Source organism: Pseudophryne corroboree, chromosome 7 (genome assembly GCF_028390025.1).
Source record: "Pseudophryne corroboree isolate aPseCor3 chromosome 7, aPseCor3.hap2, whole genome shotgun sequence".
Classification (NCBI taxonomy): domain Eukaryota; kingdom Metazoa; phylum Chordata; class Amphibia; order Anura; family Myobatrachidae; genus Pseudophryne; species Pseudophryne corroboree.
In genome coordinates this window covers 263165166-263192273 of record NC_086450.1, presented here as the reverse complement: position 1 = coordinate 263192273, position 27108 = coordinate 263165166, and the positions used below count along the sequence as shown (strand labels likewise).

Below are 27108 nucleotides of genomic sequence, written 5' to 3'. Positions count from 1 at the left end.
TTCCAAAATACGGAAAAATCCGATATCCAAATTACTTCTGGTCCCAAGCATTTTGGATAAGGGATACTCAACCTGTATTTACTTTATGAATGTGTTCTATGTCTTAACGTAACACTTCGCCACATTTAAGATCTTATCAATGATGAATACAGGTGTGGTGTTCCATGGGATTTAAGGGACACAAACTTAGACTCATCCAAAAATTTTATTTGTTTCTGTTTGCTGGAGGAAATCTGCAGATTTGTTAGACTCAACACAGTAAACAAGATTGATCCATTATTACACACAATACTTTGGCATTTGAAATGTTTTTTTTTGTTTTGTTATGCTTCATGTTTTAAAAACATATTAGTCCTTTTTACAACACACAAACAGGGCAGGACAATAATGTAAAACCTTAAAAAAGTCATAATCACAATTTAGGTTCAACATATTAGGACACTCTCTTGTACCACAATACTGTTATGATTGTAATGTCGCCTATTTTAGAAATGTAAATGAGTAAAATGTTAAATTGTAAGTTGTATGGGTCATGTGATAATGTGCATGGCTGCCAGTTAGTGAAGCTGCAGGATATGAGACTGATTGGAATCAAGAAGTATTCATTAGAAAATCAAATAATGCGGACGTATATCTGCATGCTAAGGACATTCTGTATGGCTGCCAATTAGTGAAGCTGCAGTATGTGAGACTGATTGGGATCAAGAAGTATTCATTAGAAAATCAAATAATGCAGACTTATTTCTGCATGCTAAGGACAATGTGTAGCACAGACAACATTTTTATGCTCAAAAAAAAATACAAAGAATGTCAATAATCATTGTCATGAAAAAATACCTTTTGTTGTTTGTAACAGTTATAATTAATGATGTTGTTTAAATTAGTAATGTGCTAAGTGGTATATATATACAGACAATCATACACTTAGTAACTGTGTTTGTTTTCTTCTACTAAACAGAAATCTGTATCTATATTATTTATATTTTTTTGGGCGGCTGCTTGGACGGGCCTTTGCCTTTACCACTGTCCTGTGGGCGTGATCTGGTGGAGCACCTTGGTGGTGAGGACACAGGTGATATAAGTGGAGTTGTCGTACCAGAACTGCTGCTTGGTTGCTGTTGGTGCTGGGAGCTGAGTGTTTCATTGAGGTTAGTGAGTGTGGCATTGAGTTCACGCATTGCAGCATTGTTATTTTCTAAAATTCTGGTTATAGATTCATTGAGCATTTGATTGGTTTCTAAAATGTTGAGGTAGCTTTGCTGTTGTCTGTGCTGTTCTTCCATTAGGCGTTGTAAGTTGCCCAGGACATGTGTCATGTCTGCCCGCATGATTTCCATGGTATTGGCAATTCTCGTGGTTGGTTCATTTTAGCGGCTGATATTTCTGCTGATTCTTGTGAGGTGAGATGGTAGGCTTGAAAATATTTGTGTCTGCCTATGCAGGCAATCCTGATTAGAGGCCTGCTGTGTAGCCCAACTATCCCAAAACACTTGATCAGGGCCTTGTGCTACTGGCGTTGTTGGGCTGTGTTGTGGTGGTGGTGGTGGTGGTGTGTTTATCGGTGGTGGTGTACTCACACTGCTGGGGGGGGGGGTGTTTCCTTCAAATACTGGCTGCATTTGTAAAATGATTGTCTCATCTATGTCACTGTGTTGCTGGTGTTGTGGAGGGATGTGGTAGCAGTACTTGAATCTGGAAGGACAATGATTTTGTGATTAGTTATCCATATGTTCAAAAAAATTACTCCAAAGCAACAAACATGGAACACATGTATTTGAATGGTGATTGTACATAGCCTGCATAGCAACAACATCACTCATAACTTAAATACATCCATATGCCTGTTTGTGCCAAATTTAGCTGGTTACTTCATTGTTAAAGCAAGCACATGAGTTGTATGGTATATCATACATACTCCACCATAAAGGTGCATTTGTAAACATAATGTTTTGCCTTTTACTGTGTTAACCAAAAACATAGTAATGTTGTTGCATGTTGGAGGCAATGTTTGTTAAAAAAACACGTTAAACAGAGGATTACAGCCTTACTCTTTGACAAGCTTACACATGTGTTTATGTTGCAGCATCTGCCAGACAACCTGCTACTGTATGGATGAAGTGGACATACATATTTTTACTGGATGTTGAAAAGGCAATTTGGCTTTATTTCCATTAGAATTTTTATTTTCTTCAGTAAGTATGGGTGATTTTGCTGGTTGGCCAGTTTATGATTATAATTAAATGGATCATTAAGAGATGATTAATATTGTATTTTGTTATAGATTCTTACTCACCATCAAGATGAGGGGAGTGTGGTTGTCGTCTTGGAGGTGTGTCCAGAATTTGGAGTGGGGGAACCAAAGAAACTGCAGACAATCTTCGTGGCGGGGTAGCCTGCTGTGGTTGGGAGTGGACATCAGACCTTGCTTTCTTTGTTGGCACATGTGTCCATTTTTGGTGTGGTTCAGGAGGCCGCCTTCTGCTGCTCTAGACTTCTATTGAGGAACCTAGTAATTAAAGGAAAACATTTGTATGGCCATTCCTTTACAAACATAACGTGTACTACAATGGACACTTTACCTGCTTCCGCAGCGTCATCATCATCAGATGTCATGGGAGTGACAGTAGGGTGAGCAGTTGTGCTTTTTTTCAACACTGTACATCAGGATTAAAATATATATATTTAATAATACAATTGTTGTAAATTCCAGCTATTATGTTTATAAACATTACACCAAATTAATTGATTTTGTGTTGTATTTTAAAAAAAAAACATAGATTATTATTTAATCGGATATTGCAAACACACACACACACACACACACACACACACACACACACACACACACACACACACACACATTAACATAAGAATATTGCGCAATAGCCATATGCACTCTGGAAAGTGCAACACAGGAGATAATGTAGAGGCCACAGACATCAGACAAAATTACAAATACAAACACTAACAATACAAATCACACACATCTTGCTTTTCTAATCTAATGTACTTAATGAAATATGGAATATGGTACATCCTCTGTGATGTGGCACTACAAACACACACTAGCACAATATCACCAAATAATTAAGTAAAGCATTGTATAAAAATAATAACCATCATAATATTACTGTAACTGATTCAGCAGTGTTGTGTCAGGGTACAAGTACAGCCTCACACTGAGCGACCAAATAGTGTGTTTGCTTTAAACAGGTTTACATTCTGTCCTCATTAAATAACACATCACTGGTTGAAAAGTGTCTTAGAACTACTCCAGCCTCCAACATGTAAACCACTGTTTCTCTGGCTGGGTCCACAGGTTATCTACAAGATAACATTGGGATATGTCGGAGCGACAGCGGAAATGGCACCAAATAGTCACGAGCTTCCTGGCCTCCCAGGATGCATCGGGGCTTCTCCATATAATCCCGCCCACTGACACAGTCAAATAATTTTTTTTGTTTGGTGTGGCTGGAGCCGGACCATGGTCACAGGGCTGCAGTTAATAGCAGCCTGAAGCTTTTATTATTTTATTTTTATAGTCTTACTATGTTTTTTTTTGTGACTTTTCTTAATAGTGTCTTAAACGCATATTAGAAAGAGTCGCTCCAACAACTCTCCAACGGGTCGCAACAACGCTTACCTTCGCGGTTTAGTGCTGTCTCGATGGGCGTCTGTGTCGGATAATTCTAGCAGGTCCAGCAGACGTAACCAGGCTGTGGCCGGAGCATGGGGAGAAGGCAAGTCATCGGTTTCCTATTACTAGGGGGTCCGGACACAGCTACACTGTATTGGAGGAGACTACAAACAGTGTGTTGATGCGCCGACCACTCTTAGGTGCGACAGCGCTATGCTTTAGGGATCATAGGCGCCAGGACTAGGTTGAGGCCGCGATCCTTAAAGTTTAAGTCAACGGGGGGAGTTAGATGCTCTCCTGGCCGCCCCTCCCCCAAGTTCATGACCAGTTTCCATGCATCTCCCGTCCATGAACTAATTGACCTCACTTCCGTCTCAGACGCTACCACGAGGGTACTCGATCGCAGCTTAGATGCTACGGTTGTGTACACTAGAGTTGCCGCTTAGACCGAGTCACAGGCCGTAGCGTCTGCATACACGTAGCATTCACTGAGCGTCTGTGTCCATTAGTGAGTGTCCGTGTCTCTCATCAGTTAATTGAACGGCAGTGTACACCAGTAGCATCTGAATCCACTCAGCATCTTGCGAGCGTATTGATCAGGGACGTGCAGTCAGGGGAGGCAGGGGAGGCAGTGCCTCCCCTGTCATTAATGATTACAGTAATACAAAGATGATACTTATGACACAAAGTGTCATAAGTATATGCTTTATATTACTGTAATCATTTTTACAGTGTTAAAGCAAGTTTAAATTAGTTTTGGAGGCACCAAGAGTGGTGCCTCCTGAAGCCAATGATAAAGTGTCAGAAACGGGGGCGGCGCCAAACAATGGGCAGTAAAAAGCCCATTTAAAAAAACGGCTGTAAGCGGCACTAGTATGAGTGCCTCAGTGACAGGGGCGTGCTTGCAGGCCATGTGAAAGGCCGTCCCTGTCACTGAGGAAGATGTGATTGGGCACCAGGTTCAGAGCTCTCCCTGGTCCAACCCACCTTCACCACAGGGACTCCTTGAGGCCGCCGCTGCTCCCGCTCACCTGTTACAGCCGGGGGTTGCCACTCTCACAGCCGGGGGTACCCGCTCTCACTGCCGCGTGGGTTGTTCATTACAGGTAAGCGCCGGTAACACAATTACGGGAGGCGCCGCAGCCAGACATACTGTACTCCCGAGTCCACTACCATCGGCCGCGCTGCCCCGCCGCTGTACTAGCAGCGCGGCCAAAGAGCCAGCCGATCTCATCTCCCGGTGTCCGTGCGCTGAACGCTGGTGTGTATTGACCATGGGCTGCCCTGCGCTCTGTGTTTCAGAGCTCCGGGCAACCCATGGTCTGTACACAGCCGTGCTCAGCATAGAGATGTGCCACTGAGAAGAAGGAGGAAGGGGGGGGGGAGATATTACCTGATATGTGGCTATGTGCTGGGGTAAAAGTGGATATGTGGCTATGTGCTGGGGTAAAAGTGGATATGTGGCTATGTGCTTGGGTAAAAGTGGATATGTGGCTATGTGCTGGGGTATAAGTGGATATGTGGCTATGTGCTGGGGTAAAAGTGGATATGTGGCTATGTGCTGGGGTAAAAGTGGATATGTGGCTATGTGCTGGGGTAAAAGTGGATATGTGGCTATGTGCTGGGGTATAAGTGGATATGTGGCTATGTGCTGGGGTATAAGGGGATATGTGGCTATGTGCTGGGGTATAAGTGGCTATGTGCTGGGGTATAAGTGGATATGTGGCTATGTGCTGGGGTGTAAGGGGATATGTGGCTATGTGCTGGGGTATAAGGAAAGGAAGGGTGGTTGGTAGTCGCTACGTGTGTGCCAGGGTATAGGGGGAGGGGAGGGGTAATTACTGCATGTATGCCAGGTGTAAGGGGAGTGGGGTGGATACTGTATGTGTGCCAGGGTATAAAGAGGGGGGGTGTATACTGTGTGTGTGCCAGGGTATAAGCGGGGGGGGGGGGGAGAATTACTGCGTGTGTACCGGGGAGTAAGGGGAGGGTGATTACTGCATCTGTGCCGGGGAGTAAGGGGAGGGGAGATGGTGGTGATTGATTACTGCATCTGTGCCGGTGTAAGGGGAGGGGGAGTGATTACTGCCTCTGTGCCGGGGTGTAAGGGGAGGGGGGTGATTACTGTATCTGTGCCGGTGTATAAGGGGCCTGCAGCTGTAATCCCGCTTCCAGGCAGTCTCTCCGCTGCTGTCCTTAACCCCGGGCATCTCTGCTGCCCAGACTTAACGGGCATAGGCGGCAGCATCGGATTGGGAATTAGCGGTGGGGGCTGTAGCTGGTGGTGACTTTAGCAGGCATTGGCAGCTGGCGTGGGTGGCAGTACAGTAGCGGGTTCTGGCGCCAGCTATAGTGCTGGTAGCGGGCATGCCTCACCAGCCACTGACCTCACCGCACGCCACTGGTATTGATGGATATGGAAGTGTGGTGAGTCTGCCTGTATTCCGCTCTATGGAGGAAGGGTTATACAGTACTAAAATTCTCTCTACTTGTTAGTATGAATTGTTAATTTTTGTACATATTGCATATGAGACCTGTATATTACTGTTGTTTCTGCATGTTATGTTTAAAAAAAACAGTTAAAAACAGAAATACAATTGTCCCACTTACTTGTAAGTTATATAATGGTGATTGTATTCTCATATGACAATGTCTAATGTTTTAACATGTGACTGACTGCTAGTATGTATGCTGACTTTTATAAGTGTTGTCAGTTCTGTTCTGAACCTCAAATCAGGTACATGGATTGTGGTCAGATTGATATCACTTCTATATCTATATAAGTGATTTTCAGTCACAAAAGAGTGTAGTATTTGTAAAAATTTATTATTTACCTTGTCTGTGGGCGGCAAAAGTGACGAAGATACTTTTATCAGGGCCCTACACCCTTAACATGCTTATCTGGTATAGTGATTTTGCATGGAATAGCTCAGTATCTTACTTATGAGGGGCAACGCCCTGCTAGAGGGGTGTGGTTGCACAGACCTTGTCTGCAATTGCTGGCAAAGATTAGCACCTGCAGTTCTACCCCCGGGAATAGGTTACACTATTAACCCATGCAGGCAGCTTTTACAAATAGCCAGGCTATTAAAACCAGGGTAGATACATCCATGTTACAGACTACACAAGATGAATTCCAATACCCCATATGATGATCAGATATAGCTGACCTTATTGATGCATGAAGGCTATTATGTCTCTGGAAGAATCAGCCAAAGCAGTGTCAAAATCTAAGGCACCTGTATTTAAACAGTGCTCCAGAGACAGTATCTGTTGAGCAATGCTAAAGGGTGTAAGTTCAAGCCTGGCCTGGAGCAGCTTTGTTAACTGTTTTAGGGATTCTTACTATCCCTTTCCAGCTGCGAACTGTTCAAAAAGAGAAGTTCCTCCTAGAGTAGATGCACATGTTGTTCGACTTGTGCGTAGATCTATTTTACCATTGCCGTTTACTTCACTAAATAATGTCACAGATAGAAGAGTAGATAGTTTCTTAAAAAAATAATAAAAATAAATAAATAATTTTTTCTCTCAGGGGCAGTGACAAGGCATGCTATGGCTTTAGCCTGTATGGCAAGGGCAATGGTAGAATGGGGGAGGAACTAGAGAATGGCCTCTCCCCTCCTACCAGGGAGCAGGAGTCTCATCTAGGCCGTAAAAGACAAGCTGCCCAATATTTGGAAGAAGCAGCAATTGACATGGGTACGATTGCTTCTAAAGCCAGTAGCCGCTCATAGAGCAGTTTGGCTATGCACTTGGAAAGCAGATGCAGAATCCAAGAAAGAGTTGGAAGCATTGCCTTTCACTGGTACTATATTGTTTGGAAAACATTTGTCAGATATTGTAGAATCGGAAGCTGAATTCAAAAAGGTCAGATTTCTGGCTAGTTATAATCCTAAAACTAGGGGTTCTAAATTTCGGCCATTTTGATGGCAAGGGGCTTGTAGAAAGCCAGCTTCCAAACCTGAACAGAAGCCATCAGCCTGAAGATACGGCCCTGGGCCTGGAGGATTCCAGGGTGGGGGGCAGACTCCTTCAGTTTGCACACATATGGCAACAGTCGTCGACAGATGCTTGGGTGCAGAAGGTGGTATTTCTCGGTTAGGGTTCACTACGGCTGGCCGGCGGTCGGGCTCCCGGCGACCAGCATACCGGCGCTGGGAGCCCGACCGCCGGCTTACCGACAGTGTGGCGAGCGCAAATGAGCCCCATGCGGGCTCGCTGCGCTTGCCACGCTACGGGCACGGTGGCCACACTATTTTATTCTCCCTCTATGGGGGTCGTGGACCCCCACGAGGGAAAATAAGTGTCGGTATGCCGGCTGTCGGGCTCCTGGCGCCGGTATACTGAGCGCCGGGAGCCCGACCGCCGGTATACAGAAGACCACCCCTCGGTTATGGTTTCCCCTTCAGGAGGCAACCTCCTCAAAGGGTTTTTTGTACCAGCCCGTCTCAAATAGAATCGAAAGCCAGGGTCTTGCAAGAAGCAGTTCAGAAATTGCTTCTGTCTGGTGTAATTATCCCAGTACCCCTGTTGCAAAGGGGACAGGGTTTTTACTCCAATCTTTTCTTGATTCAGAAACCAGATGGGTCGTTCTGACCAATCCTCAATCTCAGAATGTTTAACAAATACATTTGGGTTCCATGGTCCTACATGGAGAAGTTACGCTCCATAGTTTTGGCAATGGAACCGGGAGATTACATGGTATCTCTGGATATACAGGATGCTTACCTACATGTGCTTATAGCACGGTCTCATCAATGTTACCTCAGGTTTGCCATCCTCCAAGCAGTACAGACGGTGTAATGGTTAGCATTTCTGGCTCACAGAACTGAGGTCATGGGTTCGTTTCCCACCACTGCCCTAACTGTGTGGAGTTTGCATATTCTCCCCGTACTTGCGTGGGTTTCCCCCGGGTACTCCGGTTTCCTCCCACAATCTGAAAAATATACTGATAGTTTATTCCAAGCTTTGCCCTTCTGGCTAGCAACAGCACCCAGGGTGTTTACCAAAATTATGGGGGTTATGGCAGCTTATCTCCGCAAGCAGGGGATAAGAATATTTCCATACCTCGACGACTTGTTAATCCTAGCACATTCGCAGGAATTGCTTTTGAGCCACCTTCAACAGACAGTATTTTGTCTACAAAGACAGGGGTGGCTCATAAACTGGGAAAAGTCGTCTCTGATTCCGTCACAACGGATGGTTCATTTGGGGGCCATATTGGACTCAGGTCTACAGAGAATTTTCTTGCCAGAGAAAAAGATAGCCAAGGTGCGGTCATGACTCAGGAGTCGTTGCACACTCAGACAATGTCAGTCCATGCAGTAATGCGACTGTTGGGTCTGATGGTGTCAACCTTCGACATGGTGGAATATGCACAATTCCACTCCAGACCTTTACAGCACCTTATTCTGACCAAATGGAACGGAAATCATCAGACAATAAAAAAGCAGATGTTAAAGTTTCCAGTAAACGTAAAAAGGTCTCTAGCGTGGTGGCTAGAGACAGACCATTTAAACAAGGGGAGACCCTTTTGGATAAAGGAATGGCAAGTCCTGACAACAGATGCCAGTCTTCAAGGCTGGGGAGCGGTGCTCGAAAGCCTTTGGTTCCAGGGAAAATGGACCATAAGGGAAAGTCGCCTGCCAATAAATCTGTTAGAAATAAGGGCCATATATATGGCTCTAGTTCAGGCAAAGGACAGTCTGCAAGGAAGACCAGTCCAGATTCACTCAGACAATGCAACAGCGGTAGCGTACCTCAATCATCAGAGAGGAACTCACAGCAAGAGACTGATGGAGGAAGTGACTCACATACTAAGGTGGGCAGAACTCTATCTTCCAGCATTGTCAGCAGTGTTTGTTCCAGGAGTACTGAACTGGGAAGTGGATTTTCTCAGTCGACACTCCATTCAGGAAACTGAATAGGCATTACACCCAGAAGTGTTTCTGACTCTAGTAAACAGATGGGGTCTGCCAGAGATAGATCTCATGGCATCTCGTTTCAACAACAAAGTTCCAATATTCGGATCGAGAACAAAGGATCCCGGAGCGATCTTTGTGGACGCACTGTCAGTGAATTGGAAATTTCATCTGGCATTTCTGTTCCCTCCAATCTCTCTGTTACCCAGAGTAGTGAGGAAAATAAAGCAAGCAAAGGGAGCCATGATTCTAATAGCTCCAGCCTGGCCAAGAAGGCATTGGTACACATATCTACTAAGGATGTCCGTGGAAGCACCAATACTGCTCCCTCAACGTCCAGATCTGCTAATGCAGGGTCCTTGTCACAGCCATCTGGATCGTCCGTCTTCGACGGCGTGGCTGTTGAAACCTCTATCCTAGAAGGAGATTTTCAAAACAAGTAATTCAAACTATGCTTAGAGAAAGAAAGCCTTCTTAAGCTCGTATTTATTCATTAGTATAGTGAAAGAAGTTTGAATCCAAGATCTTTTAAAGTATCCAGGATTTTGGATTTTCTTCAAGCAGGATTGGAGAAGAAGTTGAAAGTAGCTTCCTTGAGAGTTTAAGTATCAGCATTTAACTGTGTGGTTTCAGATAATTACTGACTAAAGGATGTGCGTACTCTCTTTCAGGGAGTTGTACACATTCAGCCTCCGTTGGTTATTCCTGCAGCTGCCTGGGATTTGAATCTAGTTCTTAAAATCCTTCAGGGACCTCCGTTTGAACCACTTAAGAGAGCAGATCTTAAATGGTTAATGGCTAAAGTGCTCTTTCTACTGGTAATGGCGCCAGCTAGAAGAGCATCAGATTTAGGAGCACTGTAGTGTAAGTCTCCTTTGCTAATATTTTTTCCAGATAAGGTAGTTCTCAGAACTAGATCTGGTTATCTTCCGAAGGTGGTTTCAAAGTTTCACCTTAACGAAGAGATTGTAGTCCCAGCTTTTTCAGGTATCGTGACTTTCTGCGGGAGAAGCATTGCTGGACGTGGTCCGAGCTTTAAGAATCTACGTAGATCGTACTAGTACCATCAGAAAAACAGATTCTCTCTTCATCCTCTACGGATTTCATAGAAGAGGATGGCCTGCTAGTAAACAGACGCTGGCAAGATGGCTCCGAATGGCAATTTCAGAAGCCTATTGTCTGGCTAATGTCTCTGCACACTCTACACGTAAGGTAGGTCCTTCATGGGCAGCACAACATGGTGCTTCAGCAGAACAGATTTGTAAGGCAGCCACATGGTCTTCCATTAACACTTTCATTAGACATTATGCCATGGATACTTTTGCCTCTCATGATGCTGAATTCGGGCGAAAGATTCTCCTGTCTAATCAGGAGCATCCCCACCACTAAACTGGCTTTGGGAATCCCAATGTTATCCTGTGGATAACCTGTGGACCCAGCCAGAGAAATATACGTTATGGTAAGAACTTACCATTGATAACGTGATTTCTCTTATGTCCACAGGTATCCACAGGGGTCCCACCCTGACGCACCTGATTTGACGATCTTTTCAATCACTAAACCTCTTCCCTCTTGCATGGAAGGGTGTGCATGTGTGTTCTTATCGCCTGAATATGTTTCAACCTGATGCTCCTTCCTAATTGCTGTGGAAAGAACTGATTTGACTGAGTCAGTGGGCGGGATTATATGGAGAAGCCCCGATGCATCCTGGGAGGCCAGAAAGCTCGTGACTATTTGGTGCCATTTCCGCTGTCGCTCCGGCATATCCCAATGTTATCCTGTGGATACCTGTGGACATAAGAGAAATCACGTTATCAACGGTAAGTTCTTACCATAACGTATATTTTGGGAACATTGCACATGGATAACTGTATGAAAATACAGAGTTCTAGTTTTAAACACTAAAATGTGCTAAAGGACAATCTTACTGCTTTACAATTCAATGACACACAAATTTACAAATTCACATGCTAAATATAAATGTAAATTACAACATCACATACAATACTGTTATATGCTACATTGGCTTTTGGAGTAAACATTATCAAAAGCTATGTATTTGGTGACGGGCACTTGAAGATGGTAGTAATGTGCTACGTCACATGCCACACATTTTCAATATACATTAAGACATAACAAATGTTTGTAAATGTTATTAAGAAAACACATGCTCACCATCCTTCCTGGGCCAATCGGAATCACGGACATGGGTTGCTGACACTACTTCAGGAGGGATTAAACTCCGCATAAGCTCCTCATAGTCCAGATATCTGGCAATAAAGGGCTGTCCACCACCGGTCTTGCTAGCCGACTTGGCCTTCTTGGTCATTTTGGACTTCACACGGTGCTTTGTCATAGTACCGTTTGCGGCACGTGTCCTCCATCTGCTTGACCACCCCTTCACTATTTAAAGCAGCAACAACTTTCGCCCACAACAACATCTTCTGTGTTGGCACCTTGGCGGACTCAGGCCCAAATAGCTGACGCTGATATTTCATCAGCTCCCGCACCAATGCCACATTTTCAGCATAACTAAATTTTACATTCCGCCCAGTCTTAGTAGTGGTGCGTGGCTGCGGAGCTGTATGACTGTCACTGTCACTTGAGGCTGCAGCAGCAACCTCACCCACCTCCTCCACCTCACTAAACTCACACTCACCTCCTCCACCTGACCAACCTCCTTCCCCTCACTCACACCCTCCACCTCACTCACCTCAGCCACCTCACCCACCTATGAGTCACACATAATTGTGTGGATAAACAATTAACACAGAAAAATAATAAGACAAACAACACACTCCTCCACTACCACTACACAACACACAAACAAACACTGACAAGGGACTCCAAATTAAAAATACTAGGACAAAAAATAAGACAAACCTAAAATAAACAAGACTACAAGAATGACAAGACTACTTACAAACACAATACTACACTCAGAACTCGCTCAAAAAACTCCACCAAAAACCAACTACTCACCAACCTCCACAGCACAACCTCTCTCCTCACCACTAACTAAACCCACGAGGTGCGGACGGTTTGGGGCATATTTATATGGTTGCTCACAGACACTCCTACATCTGAAGCATAACCAATCACGAACGTAGGTGAAAATCGAAACTAAAAGTGCAAATGCAGCCGTAGTTGCTTAAAAACACTGCCGCGTTTAACATTGTCAATAATCTAGTAAAAACACCAAAAACACGAACGCAAATGTGATTGACGGCCGTAAATGGCTAAAAAAAAAATGACATACATCGACATCGGAAAATACGAAAACCAATAACTCGACAACTTTGTAAATTAGCGTAGATAGATTCAAAAAGTTGCAGGAAAATGCACCCGATAAAAAATGAGTTTAAACTCTACCCAAACCGACTCAAACACGAATATTAGTAAATAAACCCCCTGGCAGGTCCCTTGGTCCGGGCAAGATGTCAGCTTTCAATCCTGACTGCCCTGCATCACTGCCAGTGGGTGAGCTAGGAAATCTTATCCTTTTCCTTGCAGACCCAGTGGCGGGAGAAATTGAAGGAGGAGCTGTTGACGGGTCACTTTCCGTTTGAGTTGACAATTTACTAACCAGCAGGTCTTTGCACCTCTGCACACTTGTGTCTGCTGAAAAGTGAGATACAATGTAGGCTTTAAACCAAGGATCGAGCACGGTGGCCAAAATGTAGTGCTCCGATTTCAACAGATTGACCACCCTTGAATCCTGGCAAAGCGAATGAAGGTCTCCATCCACAAGTCCCACATACTTTGCGGACTCACTCTGTCTTAGCTCCTCCTTCAATTTCTCCAGCTGCTTCTGCAAAAGCCTGATGAGGGGAATGACCTGACTCAAGCTGGCAGTGTCTGAACTGACTTCACGTGTGGCAAGTTCGAATGGGTTGGAGAACCTTGCACAAGAGGGAAATCATTCTCCACAGTGCTTGAGTCAGGTGCATTACCCCTCCTTTACCTATATCGTAGGTGGATGTATAGGCTTGAATGGCCTTTTGCTGCTCCTCCATCCTCTGAAGCATATAGAGTGTTGAATTCCACCTCGTTACCACCTCTTGCTTCAGTTAATGGCGGGGCAGGTTCAGGAGTGTTTGGTGGTGCTCCAGTCTTCGGCATGCAGTGGCAGAATGCCGAAAGTGGCCCGCAATTTTTTCGGGCCATCGACAGCATCTCCTGCACACCCCTCTCATTTTTCAAAAAAATTCTGCACCACCAAATTAATTGTATGTGCAAAACATGGGACATGCTGGAATTTGCCCAGATGTAATGCGCGCACAATATTGGTGGCATTGTCCGATATCACAAATCCCCAGGAGAGTCCAATTGGGATAAGCCATTCTGCGGTGATGTTCCTCAGTTTCCGTAAGAGGTTGTCAGCTGTGTGCCTCTTATGGAAAGCGGTAATACATAGTGTAGCCTGCCTAGGAACAAGTTGGCATTTGCAAGATGCTGCTACTAGTGCCGATGCGGGAGGCCATACATCTGTTACAGTTCTTAGTCTGCCTGTTCCACTTGTCCACATGTCTGTGGTTAAGTGGACACTGGATACAACCGCATTTTGTAGGACACTGGTGACTCTTTTTCTGACGTCTGTGTACATTCTTGGTATCGCCTCCCTAGAGAAGTGGAACCTAGATGGGATTTGATACTGGGGACACACTATCTCCATCAAATCTCTAAGTGCCACTGAACTAATGGTGGATACCGGATGCACCTCTAACACCAACATAGCTGTCAAGGCCTCAGTTATCCGCTTTGCAAAAGGATGACTGCTGTCATATTTCATCTTCCTCACAAAGGACTGTTGGACAGTCAATTGCTTACTGGACTTCCCCTCTTGGATGACGATCGACTCTCAGCAGCAACAACAGCAGCGGCAGCAACAGCAGGCATAACACTCAAGGATCCTATGGAGGAATCCCGGTTAGGAGAGGACTCCTCAGTCTTGACAGTGACATGGCCTGCAGGACTACGGATGTTCCTAACTGAGGAGGAAGTTGACGTTGAGGGAGTTGGTGGTGTGGCTTGCAGGAGCTTGGGTACAAGAGGAAGAAGGGATTTAGGTGTCAGTGGACTGCTAACACTCTTACCCAAAGTTTCACAACCTGACACTGACTTCTGATGAATGCACAGCAAGTGACATATAATGGAGGATGCTCCTAGGTGGTTAACATCCTTACCCCTACTTATTACAGATTGACTTATTACAGATTGACAATTGGCAACAGATGGCTTGACAATTGTTGTCCGGATTTGTGGAGAAATAATTCCACACCAAAGAGGTGGCTTTATTGGTAGTTTGCCCAGGCATCACAATGGGCTTCTATGTCCCAAGGACAACAGGTGTCTTCCCCGGTGCCTGACTTAAACAAACCACATCACCATCAGAATCCTCATCGTCAACTTCCTCAGCACCAGCAACACCCATATTTTCATCCTGGTGTACTTCAACAGTGACATCTTCAATTTGAATATCAGGAACTGGACAGTGGGTGCTCCGTCCAGCACTTGCAGGGGGCGTGCAAATGGTGGAAGGAGCCACCTCTTCCCGTCCAGTGTTGGGAAGTTCAGGCATTGCAACCGCCGACACACTTAGACTCTCCTTGGGGATTTGTGATACCATCTCAGAGTGCACAGTTCTTCTGTGCTCTTTCCAGCTTAACTCTTTTAATTTTTCTAGCGGGAGGATGAGGGCTTCCATCGTCATGTGAAGCTGAACCACTAGCCATGAACATAGGCCAGGGCCTCAGCCGTTCCTTGCCACTCCGTGTCGTAAATGGCATATTGGCAAGTTTACGTTTCTCCTCAGACGATTTAAATTTCTTTTTTTGGTTCTTTTTACTGAACCTTGGCTTTTTGGATTTTACACGCCCTCTACTATCACATTGGGCATCAGCCTTGGCAGACAACATTGATGGCAGTGCCGTAACTAGACATTTTAGCGCTGTGTGCAAGAAACAGCTTCGGCGCCCCCCCCCCCACAAATATAGGGGGATGGCTTTATGGGGAATGGGCATGGCCACATGGCTCCCTTTTACACATTAAGGCAGACAGAGCTCCCTTTTACACATTATGGCAGGCAGAGGGCCTTCTACACATTATGGCAGGCAAGAGCTCCCTTTTACACATTACAGCAGGTAGAGTCCCTCTTTTTACACACTACAGCAGGCAGAGCTCCCTTTTACACATTAAGGCAGGTAGAGTCCCCCTTTTTACACATTACAACAGGCAGAGTCCACTTTTTACATATTATGGAAGCAGATGGGGGGATGTCTGTGAGTGTCTATGTCTGTGTTTTCCCTCACCCCGAAGTGCAATACTTTACCTGACAGTACACGCTGCAAGATCGGGAAGCCAAAAGGACCATACAGTGCATCCTCCAAGCTGCATAGCTGACTGTCTGTAACAAGTAGCCACCCGCAACACCCAACTACTGTGACGCGGAACTGCAGGTGTCACCGGCAGTTATGTGCCCACAGTACATCTGCCACACACCTAGTTATGGACTAAAAGAAAACGAGTTTTATGGTAAGAACTTACCTTTGTTAAAACTCTTTCTGCGAGGTACACTGGGCTCCACAAGTCTGGACAATGGGGTGTAGAGTAGGATCTTGATCCGAGGCACCAACAGGCTCAAAGCTTTGACTGTTCCCAGAATGCACAGCGCCGCCTCCTATATCACCCCGCCTCCCAGCACAGGAGCTCAGCTTAGTTAACCAGCCCAATGCAGTAGCAGGAAAAGAGACAACAACGGTTAGTAGCCACATACACCACACTCTTACGACAAGAGAAGTGTCAGCAGCTAATGCCATATCAACCCAAAGAAGCTAAGTGCGTCAGGGTTGGCGCCTTGTGGAGCCCAGTGTACCTCGCAGAAAGAGTTTTAACAAGGGTAAGTTCTTACCATAAAACTCGTTTTATGCTGCGGGGTACACTGGGCTCCACAAGTCTGGACAATGGGGATGTCCTAAAGCAGTTCCTTGTGGGAGGGGATGCACTGTAGCGGGCACAAGAACCCGGCATCCAAAGGAAGCATCCTGGGAAGTGGCAGTATCGAAGGCATAGAACCTTATGAACGTGTTCCTGGAGGACCACGTAGCCGCCTTGCACAATTGGTCAAGGGTCGCACCATGTTGGGCCGCCCAAGAAGATCCAACAGACCAAGTAGAATGGGCCGTAATGTGAACAGGAGCTGACAGACCAGCCTTCACATAATCATGTGCAATCACCATTCTAATCCACCTGGCCAGGGTCTGCTTGTGAGCAGGCCAGCCACGTTTGTGAAATCCAAACAAAACAAAGAGAGAATCAGACTTTCGAAGAGAAGCAGTTCTCTTCACATACATACGGAGAGCCCGTACCACATCCAAAGACCGCTCTTTGGGAGACAAATCAGGAGAGACAAAAGCTGGAACCACAATCTCCTGATTAAGGTGGAACGAAAAAACCACCTTAGGTAAATATCCGGGACGAGTCCTAAGAACCGCCCGGTCACGGTGAAAAATCAGATATGGGGAACTACAAGACAAGGCACCCAAATCCGACACTCTTCTAGCAGAGGCAATAGCCAGCAAGAACACCACCTTAAGGGAAAGCCACTTAAGGTCAGCTGAACCAAGAGGTTCAAATGGAGGCTCCTGCAACACCTCCAAAACCACCGACAAGTCCCAAGGAGCCACAGGCGGGACATAGGGAGGTTGGATACGCAACACACCCTGGGCAATATTTACTAATATTCGTGTTTGAGTCGGTTTGTGTAGTGTTTAAACTCGTTTTGTATCGGGTGCATTTTCATGCAACTTTTTGAAACTATATACGCAAAGTTACGAAGCAGTCGACTTTATGGTTTTCGTGTTTTCCGATGTCGATGCCAGTCGTTTTTTTTGGACCATTCTCGGCTGTCATTGTCATTTGCGTACGTCTTTTGGTTGTTTTTACTGGTATTTTTTCTAAGTTAAACGCGGCAGGGTTTTTTTAAGACCCCGGCCGCATTTTCACTTTTAGGTTCGTTTTTCATCCCCGTTCGTGATTGGTTGTGTTTCAGATGTAGGAGTGTCTGTGCGCAACCATATAAATATGCCCCAAACTGTCCGCACCTCGTAGGTTTAGTTAGTGGTGAGGAGGAGGGAGGTTGTGCTGTGGAGGTAGGTGAATTTGTGGTTTGGTGAGGAGTGTTGGTAGCGATTTCTGAGTGTGGTACTGTGTTTGAAAGTCATCTTGTCATTCTTGTAGTCTTGTTTTTTGTGGTTTTGTCTCATTTTTTGTCCAAGTTATTTTTCTTTATAGTCCCTTGTCAGTGTGTGTGTGTGTGTGTGTGTGTGTGTGTGTGTGTGTGTGTGTGTGTGAGAGTTGTGTAGTGGTAGTGGAGGAGTGTGTTGTTTGTCTATTTTTTTTCTGTGTTAAGTGTTTAGACACACAATTATGTGTGACTCAGAGGTGGGTGAGGTGGAGGGTGTGAGTGAGGGGGAGGAGGTCGGTCAGGTGGAGGAGGTGGGTGAGGTTGCTGCAGCAGCCTCAAGTGACAGTGATAGTGACAGTCAGACAGCTCCGCAGCCACGCACCACTACTAAGACTGGGCGGAATGCAAAGTTTAGTTTTGCTGAAAATGTGGCATTGGTGCGTGAGCTGATGAAGTATCAGTGGCAGCTATTTGGGCCTGAGTCCGCCAAGGTGCCAACATGGAGGAAGACATGGAGGAAGACGGTGTTGTGGGCAAAAGTTGTTGCTGCTGTCAATAGTGAGGGGGTGGTCAAGCGGATGGAGGACACGTGCCGCAAACGGTACTATGACATAAAGCGACATGTCAAGTCCAAAATGGCCAAGGAGGCGAAGTCGTCTCGAAAAAACTGTGGTGGCCAGCCCTATATTGCAAGATATCTGGAGTATGAGGAGCCCATGTGGAGTTTAATACCTCCTGAAGTAGTCTCTGCAACCCATGTCCGGGATTCAGATAGGCCCAGGAAGAATGGTGCGCATGTGTATTTGCATTAACATTCTATGACCTTATTTTTTTTTTATTTTTTTTTTTAATGTGTGTCATGTCACGTTGCATATTACTCCCATCTTCAAGTGTGTGTCAGCAAATACATTGTTTTGGGTAATGTTTTATACAAAAGCCAATGTAACATCTTACTTTATTGTATGTCATGTGTTTTTTTCCAGTATATTTTGCGTGTGTAGTTTGGACTTGGTGTGTCATTGAATTGTCCTGCAATAATGTTTTCCTTTTGGACATTTTTTGTTTTTTATTTTGGACTATGTTTTATATTTAGGTTATCCATGTGCAATGTTTCAAAAACAGTGGTTGTCATGTTAGAGGCTGGAGTAGTGGAAAGTGGTTTGCAAACCACTTACATGTGTAATGTCATTATTACAGAATGTAATATTTTTTATAAAAAAAAACACTATTTGTTTGTTCAGTTTGAGTTTGTATTTGTACCGTGACACAACACTGCCGTGTAATTTTTTAATTTGTTTTTTTGTTGTTGTTGTTGTTGTTTGGCTCATATAGTGGTAATGTGTGTTTGGAGTGCCACATCACAGAGCAATTTATATATTGCATCTGTAATATTTTTCCTTTCATTACAAAATGAAGACGTGTAATTGTTGTTGTTAATGTATGTATTTTTACTTGTGGCCTATGTCAGTGTCCTGTACATGTTTTCCTGTGTTGAACTTTCCATAGTGCATATGGCTATTGGACAATGTTTTATGTAGTGGTTTTTTTGTTTCCGGGCCTTTTGTTTTTCATAAAATTAAAGCAAGCATTTCTTAAAGAATACATGTTTATAAGCATAATGGGTGGATGTATCAACAATAGCATGAATACATGAGTGTTTTTTTTTTTTTACAGTGTTTGAAAAAATCAGTACTACTCATCCTCCAGTAACTCCCAGCACATCTGATGATGATGATGCCGCGGAAGCAGGTAAAGTGTCCATTGCAGTATAGGGTATGTTTGTAAAGGAATGGCCATAACAAAATTTCACTTTCATTAATAGGTCCATCAAAAGAAGTCTGGAGCAGCAGAAGTGGGACTTCTGTAAGACATCACCACAAAAAACCTGTGGCAGCAAAGAAAGCAAGGTCTGATGTCCTGGGCCAACCACAGCAGGCTACCCCGCCACGAAGATTATCGACAGTATGTTCGGTCGCCCCACTCCAAATTTTGGACACACCTCCAAGACGTCATCCACACTCCCCTCATCTTGATTGTATCAAACTGAAATAAATGTAAACAATTTTAGATCGTAATCAAACTTTTTCTTAACCGCATTAAGTCGAAACACATCAAAAACTTATATACTTACCGAAGTAAGTAAAACATGAAATGGAATCCAAGCAAAATGGCCTTGTCCACATCCAGTAAAGATATGTATGTCCACTTGAGCCATACAGTAGCACATTGTGTGTAAGATGCTGCAACAGAAACTCATGTTTAATATTTGCAAATAGCAAGGTTGTTTATCAAATTTTCACATGTGTGTTTGAGCTCACATTGCCAAATACATATAAAAACATTACTATGTTTGTTTTAGAAAAGCTATAAGGTAACACATTATGGATTACAATGTGTTTTTATGGTGGAGTATGTCTGATCTACAATAAAACTAAAGTGTTTGCTTTCACAATTAAGTAACCAGACACATTTGCCACAAACAGGCATATGTATGTATTTAAGTTATGAGTGATGATGTTGCTAGGCAGAATATCTGAAAGCAACAGTGAATGACATGTGTGCCATGTGTAGTGATTTGTTTTCATTTATCAAACATATGGATAGCTAACAGCAAATTTTTCAACATTCCAGCTTCTAGTCCTGGTAACAGCATCCCTCCGCAACAACAGCAACACAGTGACATGGAGGAGACAATCATCTTAGAAATGCAGCCATTAAGCCAAGGAATCAGCCCCCCAGCACCTGTGAGTACACCACCACAGCAAAGCACACCACCACCACAACACAGCCCAACAACACCAGTAACACAAGGCCCTGATCAGGTGTTTTGGACCATTTGGGCTAGACAGCAGGCCACTAATGCAGATTGCCTGCGTAGGCAGACACAAATGTTTGCAAGCCTACCATGTCACCTCAGAAGAATAATCAGAAATATGAGTAGACAAAATTAACAAACAACCAGAATTGGCAATACCATGGAACTCATGCGTACAGACATTACACAGGTCATGGGTAACTTACAGCGCATAATGGAAGAACAGCACAGACTAATGGAAGAACAGCACAGACAACAGCAAAGTTATATGAACATTTTTCAAAACAATCAAAAGATTCATGAAAGTTTATTCCGAATTGTAGACAATCAAAATGCTGTTACACGTGAACTCAATGCCACCCTCACTAACCTGAATGAAACACTCAGATCCATGCACCAACCGCAAACAAGCAGCAGTTCTGGTACGACTACTCCAAATATCACGCCAGTCTCATCACCACGAAGACGCTCCACCAGAGCACGACAACATGACAGTGCAAAAGGCAAAGGGCAGGACAAGCAGGCACCCAAAAAAATTAACACAAAACAAACAAATTTTACATTTCTGAGAAGTAATTCAAAATAGTTAGTAAGTGTATGTTTGGCAAAATATATATAACACTTAGCTCCTTGACAATATATACAACATCATTAATTATAAGTGGTACAAACAGCATAAAATTTGTACGCACATTTATTCTTTACCATCTTTGTTTTCTTTTGGAGGAGGGAAATGTTGTTGGAGCTGCACATACATGTTAGCAGGAAGTAACCAGACCACTTGATTTTTTTCTAATCATTACTCTTTCTAGATTCCAATCATTCTCCTATCCTGCACACACAATCATTGCCAAGCAGCCACATACATGTTAGCAGGAAGTAACCAGACCACTTGATTTTTTTCTAATCATTACTCTTTCTAGATTCCAATCATTCTCCTATCCTGCAGCCAATCCACATTACAATGTGATTGTTAACTATTTTACTTTTCTTCTCTAAACAACATTACAAGAATAACACAATTGAGTTGCGTAAAAAGCTTTTAATATGTTGTCATTGAATTGAGATAATTCATTGCCAAAATGAATGTCATTATTGTTGGGCCATGTTTGTGTGTGTTAAAAATGAGTAATAATGTTATTACACATGGTGCAGAAACCAAAAAATAATAAATTTTTAACAAAAAAAAAATGTGTATAATAATGTATATATGTGGCAAACTGTGTATTTATGGTACTTACAAATCAGCAAGTTTACTGCAGCAAACATTACGAAATAAATTATTTTGGATGAGAGTAAGTTTGTGTCCCTTAAATATGATGGAGCATCACACATAGGGACACATGTATTCCTCAAGGCTAACATATTATATGTTGAGTACTGTTTATTTAGAACACAGGTTCTCAAAGTCGGCCCTCAGGACCCCACACAGTGCATGTTTTGCAGGTCTCCTCACAGAATCACAAGTGACATAATTAGCTCCACCTGTGAACCTTTTAAAATGTGTATGTGAGTAATTCATACACCTGTGCTTCTACTGGGTTACCTGCAAAACATGCACTGTGTGGGGTCCTGAGGGCCGAGTTTGAGAACCTGTGCATTAGGACGTTACACACAATCATAAAGTAAAATACTAAATAAATTACTATGTGGATTAGGTGTGCTTGTAATAAATTATCAGTGCAAGTTTACGAACACTTATCCAGACTTAATGCATGCCACTCATAATCTGTTGGTTTGATTTTTAAAATAAACACAATACACATGCAACATTAGTTTTGCATAAAGCGAGGGTATGTTTGTATGTCTCAAGGAGACAAACACATTCTGAGTAATGGTTTTTACAATAAAAATGGGCCAACATCTATTTATGATTACACAACAAATGAAATAAGCAAACCAAACTTACCTTAGAAATAGCGAGTGATGAGCTCTTGCCTAACCTGCCTCCCTACATCTGTACTCCAAGTATCACCAGATGTCTCTAATTCCTCTGCTTGCTGGCTGCTTTCTTCCTCCTCCTCCTCAACATGTGGCAGATGTTGTTGCAAACACGTTATGTAGAAAGCAGCAGCAGAACACAATTTGAGTCACCTTCGAGGGACTATACAACAAAAGGCCACCAGACTTATCCAGACACCGAAACCTAGATTTCAGCACACCAAAACATATTTCTATCACATTCCGCATGGACTTATGTGCATGATTGTAATTGTGTTCAGCAGGGGTATCAGGTCGGGACAATGGAGTTAGAAGCCAAGAGAAACAGCCATATCCTCCATCACCTAAAAGGCAGATATAGTAACGTGATTCATGTTAAGATACAGCAACACATAAGTAACACACTGTGGGGCAGATGTATTAACCTGCCCCACAGTGATAAACCAGTGATATGGCATAAGGAAGTGATAAACCAGTAATATGTGAAAGTAATAAAGGCAGCGGACAATCTGTTCCTAAATGTTCATTTACATATTGGAGCTGATTGGCTGGTGCCTTTATCACCTTGCACATATCACTGGTTTCTCACTTCCTTATGCCTTCTACAGGTTAATACATCTGCCCTTGTATTTGGACAAAGTATACGCAGGCCTACACATATCAAATTACATACCCAGCAGCCATCCCTCTGACATTTGTCCGTCCTCAAACTTATCAAAGAGGGATGACTGACTGAGGATGAAGGAGTCATGGCAGCCCCCAGGGTAACCAGCAACAACACTCATTATTTTGAGATTTGCATCACAAACCACCTGCACATTTGTGGAGTGTTCTTGATGGCGATTAGTATATATGTGCTGACTGCCCCTAGGTGGTCTCAGCTGAATGTGTGTGCAATCTATGGCTCCAAGCACATTGGGCATGCCAGCCAGCTCATAGAAATCTACCCTGACAGCATGCCACTGAGACTCCTGGGTAGGGAAGCAGATTGAGGCATCGATGTGGGGCTGCAAAACAGCCAACACCTGTGTGTATATTTGAAAGAACAATAAACATGAGATTTTAGGACAGAACTGTCCACCGAGAAATTAAAAAAACAAAAAAAGAAGAAGAGGTAGTTAGGTATACATCATTTGTGTTAATATTCTCGAAAATGAGGGCTGTGAGATTCCTATGACATCCCCAGACACAGCCTGAAAGCTACCAGTAGCCATAAAGTGCAACACAGCCAGGAGTTTGTGCAGGCCTGAGACAGAGTGAGAGCGTGCTGTCTCAGGGTCTAGGCCCAGTTTGACAAGGTCATACAGACGGAAAATGTTGTTACGATTTAGACGGAACATCTGTATGACCCTGTCATCGGACAATGCGTTCAAATTTAAACGCCCCCTAAAAAAACTAGGCCTGCGCAGCCTCCGCGGAACCTGTACAACCTGCTGACCATGTTCAGTTTGTTGGCCTGGTTACTTACAGGCTGATGTCTCAGTCTGAGGAATCCCACAGCACACAAAATATCACTGGTCCACAGTCCTGCTGCCATTTCTGAGTGTAGGTGGATTGATTTGGGCCTAACATCCTTTTATAGGCATCCGTATTCAGGTGTGATTGATTTTTGAGTTGCAACACATGTAAACACGCCTGAAAAAAGCAGGTCTATTTTTTTGCCGCTTTTTTTAACGATTCGCAAAAAAATATGACCGCATTTGAGCACTCAGAGACTAACATCCAAATACGAATGAATAGTGAATTCCCGTATTGTATAAAATAACCGCCGCGTCTGACCGATGGTCTATTCATTCGTATTTCTGAACTTTGCAAATCAAACCATTACGAATAGTCCAAACACTGCCGAGATTGGTGCTTAGTGAATTTCCGGATTGGGACTTAGAAAAAAAAAACACAAATCGGGCAAACTCGGATTTTTAGTAAATATAGGCCTCTGAGTGAAAGTATGAACATCAGGTAAAGTCGCAATTTTTCTCTGAAACCACACTGAAAAGGCAGAAATATGAACCTTGAGGGAGGCCAGACGCAGGCCTAAATCTAGGCCCTGCTGTAGCAAAGCCAAAAGTTTAGCTGTACTAAACTTGGAAGCGTCATAATGATTAGATGCGCACCAAACAAAGTAGGAATGCCAGACCCGATGGTAAATCCAAGCAGAGGCCGGTTTCCGGGCCCGCAACATAGTTTTAATGACCTCTTCAGAAAAAACCTTAGCTCTTAAGATGGAAGCTTCAAGAGCCACGCCGTCAAAGACAGCCGGGCTAGGTCTTGGTAGACACAGGGGCCCTGGACGAGGAGGTCTGGGCGTTGTGGAAGTAGAAGTGGATGCTCTGATGATAGGCCTTGCAGGTCTGAGAATCAGTGCCGTCTGGGCCAAGCCGGAGCTATGAGAAGCAGATTTCCTTTTTCTTGCTTGAACTTCCGAATTACCCTGGGCAGGAGTGACACCGGAGGGAACACGTACGGCAGCCGAAACCTCCACGGCACTGCCAGCGCATCCACGAATGCTGCTTGAGGATCCCTTGTCCTTGCTCCGAAGATTGGAACCTTGTGATTGTGTCGAGACGCCATCAGATCCACATCTGGAAGACCCCACCTTTCCACGAGGAGTTGAAACACTTCTGGATGGAGGCCCCACTCGCCAGCATGCACGTCCCGACGACTGAGAGTCCGCTTCCAATTCAGGACTCCCGGAATGAATATTGCCGATATTGCCGGTAGATGGCGTTCTGCCCAATGTAGAATCCGTGAGGCTTCCTTCATTGCCAAACGGCTTCGAGTGCCGCCTTGATGATTTATGTAAGCCACTGTGGTGGCGTTGTCCGACTGTACTTGAACAGGACGATTCTGAATCAAATGCTGGGCTAGGTTCAACGCATTGAAGACCGCCCGCAATTCCAGAATGTTGATCGAGAGGAGAGATTCTCCTTGGTCCACCGACCCTGCAAGGAGTGCTGCTCCAGCACCGCGCCCCAACCTCTTAGACTGGCATCTGTCGTCAACAGGACCCAGTTGGATATCCAGAAGGGACGGCCTCTGCACAATTGTCGGTCCAGGAGCCACCAGAGCAGCGACAGACGGACCTCCGGAGTCAAAGAGATCATGTGAGACCTGGTCCGGTGAGGCAGGCCGTCCCACTTGGCTAGAATCAGCTTCTGGAGGGGGCGAGAATGGAATTGAGCATACTCCACCATGTCGAATGCTGACACCATGAGGCCCAGCACCTGCATTGCCGAATGTATCGACACTTGCGGAGAAAGGAAGCAACGAATCCTGTCCTGAAGTTTCAGGACTTTCTCCTGAGACAAGAACAACCTCTGGTTGTGAGTGTCCAACAGCGCTCCCTGATGCACCATGCTCTGAGCAGGGACCAGGGAGGATTTCTTCCAGTTGATGAGCCACCCGTGGGCTTGTAGAAACCGGACCGTCATATCCAGATGACGCAGGAGAAGATCTGGGGAATTTGCCAGGATTAACAAGTCGTCCAGATACGGCAGTATCCTGACCCCTTGACGGCGGAGTACCACCGTCATCACCACCATAACTTTGGTGAAGACTCGCGGAGCCGTTGTTAAACCAAAAGGTAACGCCCGAAACTGGTAATAGAGGTTGCCAATAGCGAACCTCAGGTATTGTTGATGTGACACTGCTATAGGAATATGCAGGTAAGCATCCTGTATGTCCAGGGAGACCATGTAGTCCCCAGGTTCCAAGGCCAGAACTATAGAGCGAAGGGTTTCCATACGGAACTTGTAAACCTTCACAAACTTGTTCAGTGCCTTGAGGTTGAGAATGGGCCGGGAGGACCCATTCGGTTTCGGGACTAGAAACAGCGGAGAATAGTACCCCCGGCCCCTCTGAGCAAGAGGCACCTGTACTACGACTCCTGTATCCAAGAGGGTCTGTACCACCGAATGCAGAGTGTTTGCCTTTGTCTGGTCCGACGGGACGTCTGTCTGGCAAAATCGATGAGGGGGTCGGTTTTTGAAGGCTATGGCGTAACCTCGAGTGACGACTTCCCGTACCCAGGCATCTGAAGTGGTCTTCAACCATACCTGGGTATACCCTAGAAGCCGGGCCCCCACCCTGGGATCCCCCAGGGGGAGGCCCGCCCTGTCATGTGGCAGGCTGATCGGTATTGGCTGCTGGCTGATGGGCAGCCCAGGCTCTTTTGGGCTTCGGCTTACCAGGTTTGGAAGTGCGGGCCTGCTTATGGTACGCCTGACCTTTTGCTTTACCTGAAGGATGAAAGGGGCGAAAGGACGTGCCTTTGGCCTTCGACACAGAAGGAGCTGTATTAGGCAGACAGGCAGTTTTGGCAGTAGCCAAGTCAGCCACTATCTTATTTAAGTCCTCCCCAAACAGAATATACCCCTTGAAAGGGAGTACCTCCAGGGTTTTTCTAGAGTCCAGATCCACAGACCAGGATCTCAGCCACAATATCCTGCGAGCCAGGACTGACGTAGTAGAAACCTTGGCTGCTAGGATAACGGCATCAGAAGCCGCCTCTTTAATATAGCGAGAAGCTGTGACAATATATGACAAGCATTGTCTAGCATGGTCAGAGGAGATTTCAGCCTCTAACTCCAAGGCCCATGCTTCAATAGCC

General features: G+C 44.7%; 1 long non-coding RNA gene across 1 annotated transcript in view; it reads right to left on the bottom strand.

Moving 5' to 3' along the window:
- Positions 1-203: 203 nt before the first annotated feature.
- LOC134945073 (uncharacterized) overlaps positions 204-27108 on the bottom strand; it is a 104414-nt gene continuing 77509 nt past the window's right edge. The window contains exons 2-6 of the long non-coding RNA XR_010182036.1: positions 19875-19983; positions 19743-19786; positions 2580-2654; positions 2294-2506; positions 204-1692 (exon numbers count right to left, since the gene is read on the bottom strand). This is a non-coding gene — a long non-coding RNA (uncharacterized LOC134945073). The remainder of the gene's footprint in view (positions 1693-2293; positions 2507-2579; positions 2655-19742; positions 19787-19874; positions 19984-27108) is intronic.